This window comes from Cottoperca gobio, chromosome 21, assembly GCF_900634415.1.
Source record: "Cottoperca gobio chromosome 21, fCotGob3.1, whole genome shotgun sequence".
Classification (NCBI taxonomy): domain Eukaryota; kingdom Metazoa; phylum Chordata; class Actinopteri; order Perciformes; family Bovichtidae; genus Cottoperca; species Cottoperca gobio.
In genome coordinates, this window is record NC_041375.1 from 326812 (window position 1) to 344863 (window position 18052).

Sequence of the window (18052 nt, forward strand, 5' to 3'; positions counted from 1 at the left end):
GAGGGAGGGAGTGGACGTCTGGACCCCCATTGAGCAGCTAACATGCGCCTGGCCCCCACACTGAAAACCACCCAACAGGATGCCACAGCAATATCCAAGTGTCTCCAGCACGGCAGCAGGTCTAGCCAGCACCCTCCTAAAGTTAACCCAGCAGTGCTCCACTACCTCCAGGACATCACTCACCACAACATGGCTCAGAGTTAGCACTGTGGGGGCCGAGGACGAGAATACTTCTGCAGCCCTGATGTAATGGACTCCATGAGATGTTGGGAGGAGATGTGGAATATAATGAGTCACATTCATAAATCAGACCAGGTTGCACTCCCTCGTCCCAAACTTGAGCTGGAAGAGTATTTAAAAAATGGCTTTTTATAATAGAAATATATTTGTAATTTTATAGAGCTTCTTATTGTAAATCTCTTTTTTTTTGGGGGGGGGGAATATATTTTTGTATTTTATGTAAATAATAATTGTTCCAAATTCTATAACGTCAGATTGAGATTGGAAACTTAACTGGAGTGAAGTTGGTTACATGTGAACTGATCATTTAATCAGTATATGTGTATTTAATACAGCTAATGCCAGACGTGATATTAAAGTATGAAATGTTGTTCTTCTCATAGCATGTGGCTCCTCTCTTCAGTATATATATATATATATATATATATATATATATATATATATATATATATATATATATATATATATATATATATATATATTATATATATATATATATATATATATATATATATATATATATATCTCCTATATGTTCATTCTGCTACAGTATGGAAGAACCAATATAAAGTGAAATCCTAAATCTCTGACTGACAGCTGCTCACCACCTCAGCACTTTATTAACCCCTCCACTTCCCTGGTGTGTGCATCACCTCTCCGTGTGTCTCACTCCACGCTTGGCTTCCTTTCTAGGACCGAGGTCAACATGAGATCTACGTTAAACTAAAACAAATGTTGTAGCAGAATAAACATGTAGGAAGAGCTGGGACATTCACGTCCTCCCAAGAAAGTAAAGTCATACATGCAACACACTGAAATAGAAGTTGCACGTCTCTTACCTTCTGTGCTCATTAATCAACCACTCAACAAAGCAGGCTCTTATGTAAGTTCTGTAGCAACAGGGTCTATTTCCAGAGGTGGAGGGAGACAGGAGGGTGCGACCCCTTCCTGGCCCAGAAGCAGGTGTGGCTCAAGTATATCAGAGGCCCCCCTCCGTCTGCAGACCACCAGGGGTAAAGGTCACCAACTATGGGCAGATACACTTCCACCCTAGGTTCCATGGCGGCGGTGCAGCAGGTGCAGACAGAATTGGAATCACAACCAAACTGTCTTTAAAGGACTACTCCACAACTACGTGTGACAGTTTCATAAAGTTTGGGTACTTGCAAGAGACAGATACAATAGAAGCCAACATAACGACTTTTAGTGCCTACTACGAGTCAAGCAACCAAAAACGTGGGTTCCTACATTTCCCATAATGCAACTCAATGAGTGTCTTTCTCCCTGTCTGGTGAAGGTAGTCCTTCAAACTCCATGTAACACGTTTTTCTGTTCCATAAATTCCATAAATTATTATGGAGAGTTCAAACAATCAATGCAAAGATGCAAAGGAAAGAGTTGTACAGAGTAGATACATATGTGTGTAAACAATATCTTCACTTCTGTTAGCATCGCCCTGAACAAACCAAACTCCATTCAGAAAACAAGCATTTTAAAAGCTGCTTGCTTGTCGTCTTGCAGACCGACGTCACTGAACATGAATTCAGCCTTTTTACAAATCAGCCTCATTATTTACGTGTAATCGGCATCTTTTGGTCTGTTAATTGCAATTAAATCACAGCAAATCTGATTATGTTCGGTTCACATCGCTGTAGCTAACTACATAAAGCCGCTCAAAGTAATGGGATTAAACACAAATGAGTGAACACAGTCCAGACGACCCTGCCTATATTACTAAGACATCCTCAGGGTTATTTCTCATGAGCAGTAAAGTGATATGTGAAATCAGTGCAGTGCGCTGTTCTTTATTGTGGCCTCACACTAAATGCATGTAGAGGAAGACATCATGCCACATCATGCACCTCCTTTCCTTCAGCCAGTTTGTGCTGCAACCTTTGCATGGCTGCTGTCAGCCTATCACTGCATGCCAGACTATGTTAATCTGATGGCAGGAAGCTGGCATGGACACCCGTCTCCGTGTTGTTTCTTCACTACAGTTGGCAGAGGGAAGCTGTGGGCACTGTCCCTCTGTGAGTCCACCTCTCTGCACTGTTCTGCACCATGGATCAGCTGGTACTGATCTGAGAGACCGTGTTGACACAACACATGAGCCCTGAGGGCTCATGTGTTGTTTCCTCTAAAACAACCTGTGCACTTGGCAGTTTGGCATCTTTTTGGCAGCAGGGGTCAGTCCCCGTAGAAGTGTTTGCTTTGTCAGTTGGCAGTCTGTGTCTGCACCGGGCTGGAAGTGTGGGAACGTAGGAGACTCGGGTTTGATAGAAGATGAGAGAACACCGTAAGGCCACTAGAAACGTGTTGTCGGCAAAACCATAAAAGTGAGAATGTTCTCTGTCAGAGGGCTTTCCCCGTGTACCACGTCCTCCCTGTTTGGATCTCGTGGAGGTGATAGGAACAGTGGGACAGTATAAGTGTGTAAGTATGTCGTGCACTTTGTTTTCTCCTCCTCACCCTAAAGCACAGCGACTGCAGGAGCTCAACGTCTGCTCGAATCCTTTGTTATCACATTTGATGGCCTGTCTGCACACGCAGCTCCGCTCCACAGGCACACAACGCTGTTTCCACCGTGCACAGCGACACGTCTCGGTGTGTTCAGCCCCTAAAGAGACGGGATTAGTAGCCTTCAGCGAGAGATAGCGACGGTGAATAAGGAATGGGCGTATGCTGTCGCCGGAGACGTAGAAAGACGTGCACACTAAATCCTGCTGCCATGTGTCTGTCTTTACATCAAGATGGATTCCTACGGGAGGCCCCTCAAGACTGCTGAAGTGGTCTATCTATGAATAGGCTAGGCAGAGACACAGATGTGTGTCCACATCACAAAGAGACTGAAATACACACAGCCAAATATCAGGTTCAGCTTTCCACCGGCTCTCCACATCACTGCTGTGCAGATGTCGCCGCTGCAGCGCAAAGAGAGCGGCTCTTTACGAGTGTGTAAGTGTGTATAGAGAGGTGTGTGTGTGTGTGTGTGTGTGTGTGTGTGTGTGTGTGTGTGTGTGTGCGTGTGTCTTTAACTTTCAGCTCACCTTGTTGTTTGCACTCACAGGAAGAAGACGTTTGCAGGTTCAGTCAAGTGAGCTGCAGATGTAATTTGCACACGTGTGTCAGAAACAGTCGGAGCCTCTGATGCTTTGGTTGAAGATTGTTCCGTGCTATGAACCCTGACACGACCTCAGAGGAAACAACATATTCATAATATTCACTATACTAGTAGTTCTAACATTTAAAAAGTATGTTTAATAAGTGTGACCACTTTCACCACTATGACAGACGATGTGTCCAGAGGTAATAGTGCGTCTCCCTGACCCCATGCACATCTCCATCATCACTATCAGACTCATCTACGACCCGACGGACAGTCTGCGTCTGTATTACCTGGACGTGTGATACTATCTCTGTCTTACAATGTAAAAGCAACACAAGAGGACAGACAGACAGACAGACAGACAGACAGACAGACAGACAGACAGACAGACAGACAGACAGACAGACAGACAGACAGACACATATAATATAGCTTTCAGAAAACCTTCTCTGGAGGTGATTTAATACTGCTATTTAAAACACAAAACTTTTCCTTATGAGAATGTTTATCACAGGTGTCAGTGGAAAAGAGTCCAACATGGTTTACATGCACGTTACCACTTGTGTATTATTGGCACATATTATTTAGCTCATAACTGAAAGTAATAACTGAAGTAGAGTCCATGTGGCTGCAGACCTGAGATGGAAGATGTTGGTGTATCTGAGAGGTTCTGGTCTCACTGGGCTCTGAGCCGATCATTCCCAGCCAGTGTTCAGACACAGCTGTGTCCCTCTTCACCCGGCCTGCACTTCCTCTCAGCTCGTCTGAGTCCAACTGGAGGGTTTATACGAGGAGAGAATGGGACCCTGGTGTCCCCTAATACAACGTTCTGTTTAAACATGTTGGAGTCAGCAGGAGAGAGAGGAGACAAAGTGCACTGCATCCTGTTATTTCTGTGTATTCGTCAGACTTAACAAAGATAAGAGAACAACACATAACAGATCATCTGGATTCTTGTGAATCATGCAGGACGTCTACGTGGCGAGTGACAGTTAGCAGACTGAGTCAGAGTGGACGGCCCATACGTGTAAAGGGAGCGAGATGAGTCGCTGCAGAGCTGCACAGAACATGTGGACACCCCGGGAGGAACCTGGGGGACTGCCATCAATCTGTACGTCAAACCGTCACGTTTGTTCTTATCATACGCAGGTGGGACAACTGTGTCTTTCTATATATTTCATTATATTTTCGGAAAAAACGGTCGCCCCACGTGACCAAAGACTAAATATAGTATGATAAGAAAAATGTGTGTGTGTGTGTGTGTGTGTGTGTGTGTGTGCGTGTGTGTGTGTGTGTGTGTGTGTGTGTGTGTGTGTGTGTGTGTCTGTGTGTGTGTGTGTGATCCCAGATGGCTCTGTCGTGCTCCTCCTCCCTGTTGTCAGTCTGGCTCCCATCTGTTGCTCTCTCCTCCTCCCGTCTTTCTGCATCTTAATTGCTCCTAATAAGCAGAAACATAATGTACAGTATTCAACACACACCGCTCCCTCTCTGCACCGCTCCCCTCCTCCTTCCTCTCATCCTTTGCACACTGCACAGTCACATCCATCACTGGAGGTCTTCCACTCGTGCTCAAGCCAAGTTTATCCAACAGCAACTTTAAAGAAAAGATGCAAAGATACTTTCCTTTAGTGTTTGAGGAGGAAGATTACAGAAAGTCCACGTCGGTGGAAGAGATGTTGGAGGTCTCGGCTGCAGAGATGGCTGCCTTCTCTACAATATAACAGAAGAAGATGGGGATCAAAGCGCCAAAAAATATGTTTTAAAAACTCAACAGCAAATTCTCTTTTCAGAAATCATGACATTGTATCATCGCACAGGAGCAGCGTGCAAGAGACATCGCTGTTGAGTTTTTCATCTCCATTCTCTCTTAGCCGACATCCAACACGGAGAGGACGAGGAGGATGTACCCGATCTCAAACATAACGTCAGACAGAAACATTATCAGTTACGATGATACACACATTGTTAGGTCAACCTAATCAGTAATTGGTTACTGAGAGTAAACAAAGGCAAACCGTACAAAAGGAAGAGTTCACCGACATCCTGGTTCAAGTTTCAACAAACACAGCTTTGAGTTGTCCTGTGCACTGAGGGATTAGACATGACAGACACACACACACACACACACACACACACACACACACACACACACACACACACAGGTAGAGATTATCTGGATGTGATGTCACTGTGTGTCCAGGTCTCAGCTACAGAAGTAAGACCTCGTTACAGAAGTTATTCACCACATGTCTGTGTGACAGAAACATGTTTTACAACCGCATTAAGGGAAGAAATCAGATCTTATCTCAGGATAGGATTTAAGATATTACACACTTGTACACCTAATGCACTTATAAAGTCTAAGCGGTCCGTCCTGCAGCCCATCAGCAGGTCGAGAGGTTTGATATGAACGTCCTGTTATCCACTGAGGCAATTGGTCCCTTCTTAGTTCCTAAATGTCCCCCAGTGCAGCCACAATGAACTCTCTCTTCTCTCAATAGACCTCTGTGTGTCATGACTCTGGATTTGTGTTCCTGTTTTATTTTGTAGAGTTCACCTCCCTTGTGTCATGTATTGTATTTACTTCCTGTCTTTGTGTGGTTTCCCACCATCGTCAGCGTCTGCCCCGCCCCTGATTGTTTTCACCTGTTCCCACTCACCTCTTGTATAAATTTTCCTGTCTCCCCTTGTCGTGGGTCAGTTCGTCTTGTCTTATCCTTGACATAGCATGTATAAGTTCCAGTGTGCCAAGTACCAGTGTGTTTTTTCAGAGAACTTTGTTTATCCTCCTAGTGAGAGCTTTGAGTTAAGATTTAGTTTTATTGAAGTAAAGTATTATTTTTTTTACACTTTACCATTGTGTCCGGAGTCGTGCGTATGAGTCTTCCTTCCCTGTGTCTGAGGCGTAACACTGTGGTGCACACCTATCTGTCCCAGTGGTGCCAGCAGGCCGATTAAACAGAGAGAGAGAGATTTTATTTTATTTTTCAAAAACACTTTATTTACATATTCTTAAAACAATAAACAGTTTACTAATAAAGTGTAATGAAAAATCATTATCATATCAAAAATATATATTTATAAATAACAATTCTATAAATACAGAAAAATTATCCAATAAAACACTGTGTGTAAACATTCATTATTCACAGTGCAGATAATATTTCTAAAACACCAACGTTCTTTAAAAGTGTCGAGATCCCCGCTATGTTTGTAAAACCTAAAATCGAGCCAGAAGTCATGCCCTGATGTTACAGAGCCACACTGTCTTGGCCTCCTGCCCCTCTCTGTTCTCAACTCTGTTTTTTCTGCTGATGTAGATGGCCATTTTAGCCTCTCCCGAGAGGAAGTTTAGGAACTGCTACTTTTCTTTGTTGTCTTTTTTGTAGGCAACTCCCATGATAAAAACACTCTCGGTAAAAACTACGTTAAAAAGACTAAAAACCAATGTTAAAAGAGAGAAAAACTCTGTGAGTCTCTTACACTCAGTAAAAACATGGAATACAGTCTCACGTAAATTGCAGAATGGACACTTGTTAAAAACAGCAGGATTAATGACAGAGATAAAAGCGTTACAAGCGACGGCACCATGTAAAATCCTCCACTGGAGGTCGGCTGTCTGCTTTTTGAGGGGAGGTTTGTAAAAAAAAAAACCCACTGTGGGCCTGGTCCACTTCCTTCACCCAGTCTGTTACTCCACACAGTGGAGGGTCTGCAGAGTCTTTTTGTCGGCTCTGTGCAGCGTCAGTCCTGCCGGGTTAGTGACCTTGAGCAGGGGACCGGTCAGTTCTCCCAGCCCTGGGCTCAGGTTGATCTCCGGAAAAGGGTCTGCTGGGTCTGGAGAAACCTTCCCGTCACTGTAGTCTTTTATTTGGCTCCTCTCCTTCCCAGAGAGCCTCTGGCTCCACAGCTCCAGAATCCTCTCGGCCACTCGAGCAGAGGTCAGACCCAGCAGAAAACCCAGGGCTCGGGCATCGCTCAGCGCCGGCCCCACTGCATCCACCAGTTGCTGCAGGCACAGGGTCTTGGACCTGCAGAGCGCCACCATCAGGCCGGGTGTGCTGCTGCTGCTGACGTCCAGCCTGGCTCTGTAAATCAAATGCTCCTTCAACAACCAGTGCAGAGAGTCCGACTTTGGACACCTTTTATGATTAAAAGGGGCCCAAGACTTAAAAACACCCTGATAAAACTGAGGCAGCCCATTTAACTTAAAAAAATTAGAATCAGTTAAAAACAGAGCAGCATCCAGCCCCAGGTTATTTACACGTCTGAGAATGCAGCTGGTCACATCTCTCAACACCAAATCAGCCGGGCCGGTGAGATATTTTTGTAAAAACTGAAATCTAAAAGTGGCTAGGGTTAGGGTTAGGGTTAGGGTTTATCCTCTCTGGATAAAAACAGCACCTCCTGTGGCACCCAGTGTAGACCATCCCAAAAAAAGTCCACCATTTCTTTCTGTAGTTTTGCTAAAATACCTGAGGGAGGGTCTACACAGGTCAGACGGTGCCACAATTGGGATGCTACAAGGTTGTTTAAAACCAAAACCCTACCTTTAAAAAAACATCTGAGGGAGCAGCCATTTCCTTGGAAAGCTGTCAGCATCTCTCTGGCTTGTAATAAAAACAATAATATCGTCTGCGTATGCAGATAAAACAAATCTGCTATTAAAACCAGGTAAAACCAGACCTTGTAGGTTGGAGCGTATTTTGCAGAGGAGAGGTTCCACGGATCACCCTCCAGGTCTTTCATAGATCTGGTGATGTCATGTGTGACATTGAGGTGTGCTGCTGACAAAGCATTTTGATTTCAGTCTTACCATGGTCACACCACTGCCTAAGACTGTTAAAATCACCCTTCCTCTGCCTAAAAACACTCCAGAAATAAATAAAATGACTTCCCCTTCCCACTCCCTCCTCCAGTCTATCTCGTTAGAGCCGTCGCTGTGCGTCTCCTGTAAAAAAAGGACATCAACGTGTTTTAATTTTGCAATTTCATATATTTGTGTCCTTTTTTTAAAAACTCTGGCTCCATTCAAATTTAAAACACCCACTTTAAAAGTATACATGGCTGAGATTTTAAAATAAAAACAAATTAATTAATTAAAACACCCATCATCACTGTTTTTACTCTAAGCACAAGTTTTTTTAATCTATACACCTCCTGCTCAATGAGGCCAGACTCCTCTTTGGCTCATAAGGAATCTGGCTGAGGTAATAAAAACTGACTAAATCCGGAAAGTAATCCTCCACTTTTACTCCGTGTTGGTTTTTGTTTGTTGGAGAAAAACTTTCAACATTTCAGCCGGGTACATTTTTGTTTTCTGGCTGTTGCTCAGAGTAAAACCAGGTATGTCGCTGCTGTCTGACACACACTCCTCTTCACTAAACTTCTTTAGTGAAGAGGAGTGTGTCTTCTTTTCGTCTTCTGCCTGTCCCTGCTTCCTGCCTGTCTGTCTTTGCATCACTGGATGCATTCTTACTTTTCTTTTTCCGTTTTGCGGCAGGTTTTTGTTTTATTGCCTCTTCCTCCATCTCAGCCTCTTCTACCTGCTCACTCCACAGAACTTGTATTTTACCTGTCTCCTCTCCTTCTACACCACCAATTTCCTCCGCCTCATTTCCTCTTACAATACCTGACCCCTCTGCCTCTCCTACACCACCCATTTCCTCTACTACATCACCCATTTCCTTTACCTCTTCTACTCTTACCTCACCCACCTCCTCTGCACCACCCACCTCATTTACTACTACTACATCACCCACCTCCTTTAGATCTTCTACTCTTACCCCACCCACCTCTTCTACACCACCCACCTCCTCTACCTCTTCTCTTCACAAACCACCTGACTCCCCCTGCACTTTCTCTCCCTCTTTTGTTTTTCTTTCCCTTTTTTTTCCCACCACACCAAGTGAATTAACACCACCTATCCCGTGCACAAAGCTGGACACAGCAGCTGCGCGTCTTGACGCGGTGTGTGGAGCGGCCACCGGCTGCCCCAGCGGAGAGCCCTCCTCTGAAGCCACAGCCCCTCCCGGCGAAGAGCCCCCAGCAGCAGCCGCTCCTCCAGGACCAGACGAAGCTGGATCCCCGCGCTTCGGACAGGCTCTCGCGGTGTGTCCCTCCTCCCCGCAACCAAAACATTTCATAACCAATGAAGTGGCGAATATCACGTATTCATAATCATCTACTTTAACGTGGAAGCGGAGGTTGAGCTCCGCATCTCAGTTATTAAGTATCATATATAGCTGTCTTCGGTGAGACACTACGTGCTTCAGCAACTGAGATTTACATCCAGACAGAATCTTTTTTACCGGGGAAACAACTTTCCCGTGTCTGGATAGTTCTCTGCTGAGAAACTCATCAGTTATGAACGGAGGGACATTTGATATTACAACTTTGTTGCACAACAAACACAACAGCATAACTTTCATGTAAGTTTATCATCATACTGCACTAATAATAAATAACATTAATATGTTTCAGTGTCAAAGCATCATCATTAAAGATGAACAGCTGCTTTGTGAATATTAATAACTAACTTAATATAATGAACTTGCACCAGATGCTGCACAGATCCTCCCATCCTCCAGGTGCATCTCCCTCCGCCTCCCGACCGTCTTTCATCCTCACTGCCCTCCTCCATCCTCCTCTGCCCTGCTAAGCTCTTCTCCTCCGCCCTCCTCCACTCTCCTCCACCCTGCTAAGCTCTTCTCCACCCTGCTAGACTCTTCTCCTCCCCCCTGCTAAGCTCTTCTCCTCCACCCTCTTCTTTTATCTGCCGTGTCTCACAGCTGAACCTGTCTGTTGTCTTTTATACCTCTCTCCGTCTACACTCCCGCCTTTCACCCTCAACACGACCTCTTCTTCCACTAAACCCCCCTCCCCCCCCTGTTTCCCCCCCTCTCTCTGCGCTGCCTGCCCTGTGGCTGGGTCACAAAGGTGGGTCCGGGTTCATCTGGAGGCCAGCACCAGCCCCCTGTCATTACGGCTCAGTTCACACGTGATCAGACTTTCCATGGGAACTGGACCCCGAGGGGGAAGACCTCACCTGAGCTCACCTGAGCGACAGTAAGAAGCTTCTTCTCCACTGTTGAAGTCCTTCCAGCTTGTTGAACACACACAGTAGAAGAGGTCATCGTGTGAACACGTGTTTGGGATCATGTGCAGGTATAACTTCCTCCTCTTCCTCCTCTTCCTCTAAAGGTTTGAATGAGGGGGGGGGGGGTGGAATTGACCCCAGTTTGAGTGCTCCCTGGGACGACGTCACGCTGCGTATAAATCTCTCATTTAAAAAGACAGAAACACATTAATAATGCAGATTCATCCCAGAGGAGATGAGCAGTTACACATTCAACACAAACTGCAGTACAAGCAGGTTTCATAAGAGCATCACATGACACTGAACTCCTCTCACGTGTCCATCACATGTGTTCTGGATGACAGCAGTAATATCAAAGTTCAGCAGCTTCTTCAAAGCGCTTGTGTCGACACTTTGCATTTACCTAAAGAGTTACAACTGCAGCTGCCCCCTCAGGGCGAAGTCTCCCGTTTTATCCTCGAAGGTGGAACCGAAAGGAGTTTCATTTTGAGAGGAGCCTGCAGGGCATCAGTCACATCCCTCCGCAGTCACTGCTCCATACAGGCGGCGAGGACAAGCCCAACACTGTCCTCTGTTTGACAAAGAGCAGTGTGTGTGTGTGTGTGTGTGTGTGTGTGTGTGTGTGTGTGTGTGTGTGTGTGTGTGTGTATCTTCCACTTCTCTGTCCACTCTTGCCCAGATTTATGTTTTGTGTCTGAGACAGTAAATGTGAGCGGGACGGGTGTTTTAAAAGGGCACGAGCCTGTGTTTAAATCATAGCTCTATATTGTTCTGTGTGTGTACAGCAGGTGTGTGACCTCTCGTCATTCATAACTCACACACCACATGCCGAGTCCCTAAATACATCACTTTTTCTTTTGTAAATGCAGCTTTCAACAGTGGAATCTGTGGGAGGATAATAAATTAACTGTCAAATTAAAATATTTAATCACCCCTCCTGTAAAAGCAGAGATGTCTATCTGTCGTCTCAGAACAAATAAAGTTCCAGAGGCTTTAACAAGACGCTGCACGCTGCACCGCCTCTCTGAACACTGAACATATTTGTCATGAACAGTGAATTATGTTTTACTGAGAACCTTGTCAGCCAGCTGGAAGAAACATATGAGCTGAGCTACAAGTCAAAGGATGGTGACTCTTAAAGAAGTGCTAGTCTTACGTAAGACTTCACACACAGAAGGCAGAAATTACTTACAGCAGTGTGAAGCTGCGATTCTGTAAACACAAATCCTTACACTCTGAAAACTGAAGTTGTTAATCCTGATCAGCTGTCGACTGTTCAGTGAGCAAGAACTAAACACTTGTTCTTCACTAGGGACGTTTATATCTAACTTTAGCTGTGTATATACATATATATATATATATATATATATATATATATATATATATATACATGCATGTATATAGTACCAGTGCATGTATATATATACTAGTGTGTATATATATATATATATATAGTGTATATATATATATATATATATATATATATATATATATATGCCCGTGCATGTATATGTCATGCTGCTCCTCCAGCCTGGAGGTGGAGAGAGTCGGCTGGCAGAGGAGGAAACTCTCTTACAGGCATTTCCTGACCGATGAGGTAATTAGGCCCAACGAGCCTCCGACTCTCAGGAACAATCTAACTGCAGCTTCGCTAATTACACTCCGTCTCTTTGATGGTCGCCAACATGTATTCTGTTAGAGAGTGAACAGGAACTCCTCATCACTGTTGTGTCATTTACCCGTCCATTAGGAAACTAAACGATGTTAGTGACCTATATTAGATGGAATCATCATCAGCAGTCATTTGCGTGATGACGTCTACGGAGGGAAAACATCTTCCCTTGTCTTTCCAAAACAGACTCCTGGCCTCAGTGGAGTAAAGGTCACACACACACACACACACACACACACACACACACACACACACACACACACACACACACACACACACTGTGTTGTCTTGAAGAGGTATAGTCTTGGGAGGAATGCAGGCGTGGGTATGGGTGTGTGGTAGATTGTATGTTGTTTCGTTCAGGATAAAGCCTTACAGATAATCGGAACTCGAGGAAAACTGGATGGTTTGGTGTTTGTCTGTCCACCTGTCAGAGTCTCTGCAGCATCCGTCATCATTATGGTCATTACTGCTCCTCTCCTCAGGGCTGCTGTCGGGGATCAGCTCTGGCTGAAACGCCGTCTGCAGGACGCTACAGTTCCGAGGTCAGTGGCTGCAGCTCCACCCTTGTTTTGTGCTTGTGAGGAGAAAGAAGAAGAAAGGAAGATGAAGCATAAACACAATTACAAACACACAAAGACACAACACACAGACTGAGAGAGGCTGTGTTCCTCATCATCCCTCTCTTCATCTCATTTACACACTAATGATGATTTATCACATATCATATCGGATGTACAACGGACTGCGAGAGACAGAGAGACAGACAGACAGACAGAGAGAGAGATATTTAGAGAGACAGACAGAGAGACAGACAGAGAGACAGAGAGACAGACAGAGAGACAGACAGAGAGACAGACAGAGAGATAGTTAGAGAGACAGACAGACAGACAGAGAGACAGACAGACAGAGAGACAGGCAGACAGACAGACAGAGAGACAGGCAGACAGACAGAGAGAGACAGAGAGACAGACAGACAGAGAGACAGGCAGACAGACAGACAGAGAGACAGAGGGTTAAAGGTCTTGCCAGCTGGATTTGTCGTGGTTCTGTGCAGGAGGAGCAGGAAGGAAAGCATGAGACGGGAAACAAATCTGCAAAACAGATCAGTGCAGTATCTGCTGTACACACACAGACTCCAACACACAACTACACACAACACACAACTACACACAACTACACACAACAACACACAACAACACACTAACATCACCACGCAGGCAGCAGAGCGACTGACAAACATAAATGACGAGACCAGATGTGTCAGCAAACCTGCAACTAATCCTCATGTGACAGTGAGCTGCTGAAACTTAGAGAAGTGAAGTGAACACAAAACAAACATTTCATTTCACCATGAGACACCTTCAACAAGACATGAGTCTTAATACTGGGGACAAATGTCCCAACGCATGGAGACACATGAGTCTCAGCGCATGGAGACACATGAGTCTCAGCACATGGAGACACATGAGTCTCAACACATGGAGACACATGAGCCCCAACGCATGGAGACACATGAGTCTCAACACATGGAGACACATGAGTCTCAGTGCATGGAGACACATGAGACTCAGCGCATGGAGACAAATGAGTCTCAGTGCATGGAGACACATGAGACTCAGCGCATGGAGACACATGAGTCCCAACACATGGAGACACATGAGTCTGAGCGCATGGAGACACATGAGTCTCAACGCATGGAGACAAATGAGTACCAACGCATGGAGACAGATGAGTCCCAACGCATGGAGACAAATGAGTCCTAATGCATGGAGACACATGAGACTCAGCGCATGGAGACACATGAGCCCCAATGCATGGAGACACGAGACTCAGCGCATGGAGACACATGAGTCTCAGTGCATGGAGACACATGAGCCCCAACGCATGGAGACACGAGACTCAGCGCATGGAGACACATGAGTCTTAACGCATGGAGACACATGAGTCTCAACGCATGGAGACACATGAGTCTCAGCGCATGGAGACACATGAGCCCCAACGCATGGAGACACATGAGTCTGAGCGCATGGAGACACATGAGTCTGAGCGCATGAGACACATGAGTCTCACGCATGGGACACATGAGTCTCAACGCATGGAGACACATGAGCCCCAACGCATGGAGACACATGAGTCTCAACACATGGAGACACATGAGTCTGAGCGCATGGAGACACATGAGTCTCAACGCATGGAGACACATGAGCCCCAACGCATGGAGACACATGAGCCCCAACGCATGGAGACACATGAGTCTCAGCGCATGGAGACACATGAGTCTCAACGCATGGAGACACATGAGCCCCAACGCATGGAGACACATGAGTCTCAACACATGGAGACACGAGACTCAGCGCATGGAGACACATGAGTCTCAACACATGGAGACACATGAGTCTCAACACATGGAGACAAATGAGTCTCAACGCATGGAGACACGAGACTCAGCGCATGGAGACACGAGACTCAGCGCATGGAGACACATGAGTCTCAGTGCATGGAGACACGTGAGTCCTAACGCATGGAGACACATGAGTCTCAGTGCATGGAGACACGTGAGTCCCAACGCATGGAGACACATGAGTCTCAGTGCATGGAGACACGTGAGTCCCAACGCATGGAGACAAATGAGTCCTAACGCATGGAGACACATGAGTCTCAACGCATGGAGACACATGAGTCCCAACGCATGGAGACAAATGAGTCCTAACGCATGGAGACACATGAGTCCCAACGCATGGAGACAAATGAGTCCTAACGCATGGAGACACATGAGTCTCAGTGCATGGAGACACGTGAGTCCCAACGCATGGAGACACATGAGTGTCAGTGCATGGAGACACGTGAGTCCCAACGCATGGAGACACATGAGTCTCAACGCATGGAGACACATGAGTCTCAACGCATGGAGACACATGAGTCCTAACGCATGGAGACAAATGAGTCCTAACGCATGGAGACACATGAGTCCCAACGCATGGAGACAAATGAGTCCTAACGCATGGAGACACATGAGTCCTAACGCATGGAGACACATGAGTCCTAACGCATGGAGACACATGAGTCTCAGTGCATGGAGACACGTGAGTCCCAACGCATGGAGACACATGAGTGTCAGTGCATGGAGACACGTGAGTCCCAACGCATGGAGACAAATGAGTCCTAACGCATGGAGACACATGAGTCTCAACGCATGGAGACACATGAGTCCCAACGCATGGAGACACATGAGTCCTAACGCATGGAGACAAATGAGTCCTAACGCATGGAGACACATGAGTCCCAACGCATGGAGACAAATGAGTCCTAACGCATGGAGACACATGAGTCCTAACGCATGGAGACACATGAGTCTAAACACATGGAGACACATGAGTCCTAACGCATGGAGACACATGAGTGTCAGTGCATGGAGACACATGAGTCCTAACGCATGGAGACACGTGAGTCTAAACGCATGGAGACACGTGAGTCCCAACGCATGGAGACAAATGAGTCCTAACGCATGGAGACACATGAGTCCTAACACATGGAGACACATGAGTCCCAACACATGGAGACACATGAGTCCTAACGCATGGAGACACATGAGTCCTAACGCATGGAGACACATGAGTCCTAACGCATGGAGACACATGAGTCCTAACGCATGGAGACAACATGAGTCCTAACGCATGGAGACACATGAGTCTCAATACTGGGGACAAATGTCTCAACACATAGCAATAATTGTCCGACAACAAAAGTTCAATATTTATCAGTAATCAAGTTAAGTTTTCTTTATAAATAAATACAGAAACGTAATTTAAAAAAAAAGAAGATAAATGAAATTAAACCCTAAAGTCTCGATTTAAAACCTTTAATATATATATTTTCAACAACTTCTAACAGAATTTTCTTTTGAAAATAATATTTTAAAACATATTTGTGAAACAGTTTTTGCATTTGTGTACAGATTGTTGAATGTGTGTGCATGGTCCAGCGGACACATGTCCATGTGCTGAGTCCTCACAGCAGTGGCCCGGGTTCGAATCCGACCCTGTCTGTCTCCAGCTGGACTGAATAATAATAATGATGCATAACCGCAAAAGGAGGGCGAGGACCGTGTGGAGGAGGTCAGAGACCAGAGGTGTGTCTCAACGTGTGTGAAAACACACAAATCCACATGAAATTAGAGCGAGCACACACACTACACACACCAAACCCTTACATTACACACACGTGTACAGTCAGTGAGGAGATGTTAGGTTGTCTTTTAAAAACATTTATAAATGTCTTCTAGTGATTTTCTCTAGAATACTCCAGAAGTCAGATTTTGGGACAAAACTGACTCCCACAGAAATCATCAGATCACATGTTGGTGCAACACACAGCTCGTTACTCACCACTCGACAGTCACATGCACGTAAACAAAACAATGTTTAGCCGTAGTCAAGGATGACAGCATTATCATATCTGCTCCGAGAGCTGACCACAGCAACGCGCTACCAAAACCACATCCTCCGCATGATGTCAGACGCATCACAGGACTGGAAGAAAGCCCGAAGCATCACAACGGGAAGTATTAGTAATGCTGCTTTCACTGTCTTGTGTCTCATTTCACAGCAGTTTTAATAATGGATGGTGGCCGGCACTATTTGGCCTTTGAGTCATTTCTCACTTATTTCATTTTGTGAAATAAAACACCATGAACGATATGTATGAGTTGATTTGCGGAGGCAGACACGGAGAGAGTTTAAGTAGGAATCTGTGGAGGAAAGCGACGGTGCCAACACCAAGTGGAAAGGTTTCCCCGTCCTCGTGTCTCAGTTTTCATTAGCCTGATATTACACACACACACACACACACACACACACACACACACACACACACACACACACACAGCTAGCTGGATGCGAGTTAGCCATCTGGATCGGCTCTAATCATTAAACATGTTCCACTTCAGCCAGGCTTACCTGAGTTATTCAACAACCAAGCGCACGGCTTCAGGTGACAGAATGACTGTACGTGTTAATCTGTTGAAACTTTAACTGCCTGGCAATGACAGAGAGAAACTCAGACAGACTCTCAAACATGACAGCAAAGACTCCACTGTGTTGACCACACAATGTGTTTATGGTACATTACTGGTGGGGACTATTTTCCAAAGCTCTTTGGAAAGGTTTCCTGCTGTCTGATGCAGTTACAGTTCATGCTCATTTCATGTTCCCAGACCAGGTGGGACACGTATTCCCTGCGGCCATCTTCAGGCTCCGTCCTTTGGTTTCCACTCAGACAGTCCCTAATACCTCCAAAGAGAGACCTCAAGGAGTGAGCCCGAATCCACACGTCAGAACTCATCTGGTTCCTTTGGACTCCAAGCTCCAGACACCCTACAGCTCATGATTGTGAGTGAGAGTTGCCACACAGATCGACTGGTTAATAAAGAGCTTCACCCTCAGGCTCCAAGGTCATGGTCCAGTGAGGTCAAACATCGGCCGAGATGCAGTTCAGAGGTCGCCTCACTCCCTGTGTCTACAACTCCTGTCCATTAAATTCCCACGCAGACTCAATGACCCTGACAGCTCACTCTGTAACTACCTCAGTGATCTCCAGCAGACTCCACAGACTCCTCTACAAAGGCTGCGTGTGTCAGGTTCAGTTCCTCAGAGAGCTCCTGAGCCCCAGCAGTTATGATCTTGACCCCTGATATCAGAGCGGAGCAGGACCTTGTTGACTTGCCAAAAGAAACCAACCTAGTAATCCAAGAGCTACTCAAACTCCATACACATGTTGTTGCTCTTATGTCCACAGATCTTGCAGAAGCAGGCTTCCTGATGACCGGACCACACCTCTGTAAATTAATTCATACCCCAAACTCCCTCGGGGTCCAGAGGAGATTCTGTCAGAGGAGGGAGTTTAAACCCAGAGACCTCAGCCAGATGTTTATGGT

The 18052-nt window shown here is 45.7% G+C and overlaps 1 protein-coding gene and 1 long non-coding RNA gene across 4 annotated transcripts in view; both read left to right on the forward strand.

Moving 5' to 3' along the window:
- rgcc (regulator of cell cycle) overlaps window positions 1-610 on the forward strand; it is a 4708-nt gene extending 4098 nt beyond the window's left edge. For both annotated transcript variants that reach the window (XM_029459472.1, XM_029459471.1), the window contains exon 5: window positions 1-610. This exon is cut by the window's left edge and continues 47 nt beyond it. The gene's annotated coding sequence lies outside the window, so the exon portion shown is untranslated.
- A 139-nt stretch (window positions 611-749) lies between these two features.
- Window positions 750-5209, forward strand: LOC115026598 (uncharacterized). 2 transcript variants are annotated; one of them, XR_003834303.1, is made up of 3 exons: window positions 750-3195; window positions 3308-4495; window positions 4695-5209. It is a non-coding gene; the product is annotated as an uncharacterized LOC115026598 (long non-coding RNA). The 2 variants fall into 2 exon arrangements; XR_003834302.1 differs by having other exon boundaries at window positions 3308-4457.
- Window positions 5210-18052: the final 12843 nt, after the last annotated feature.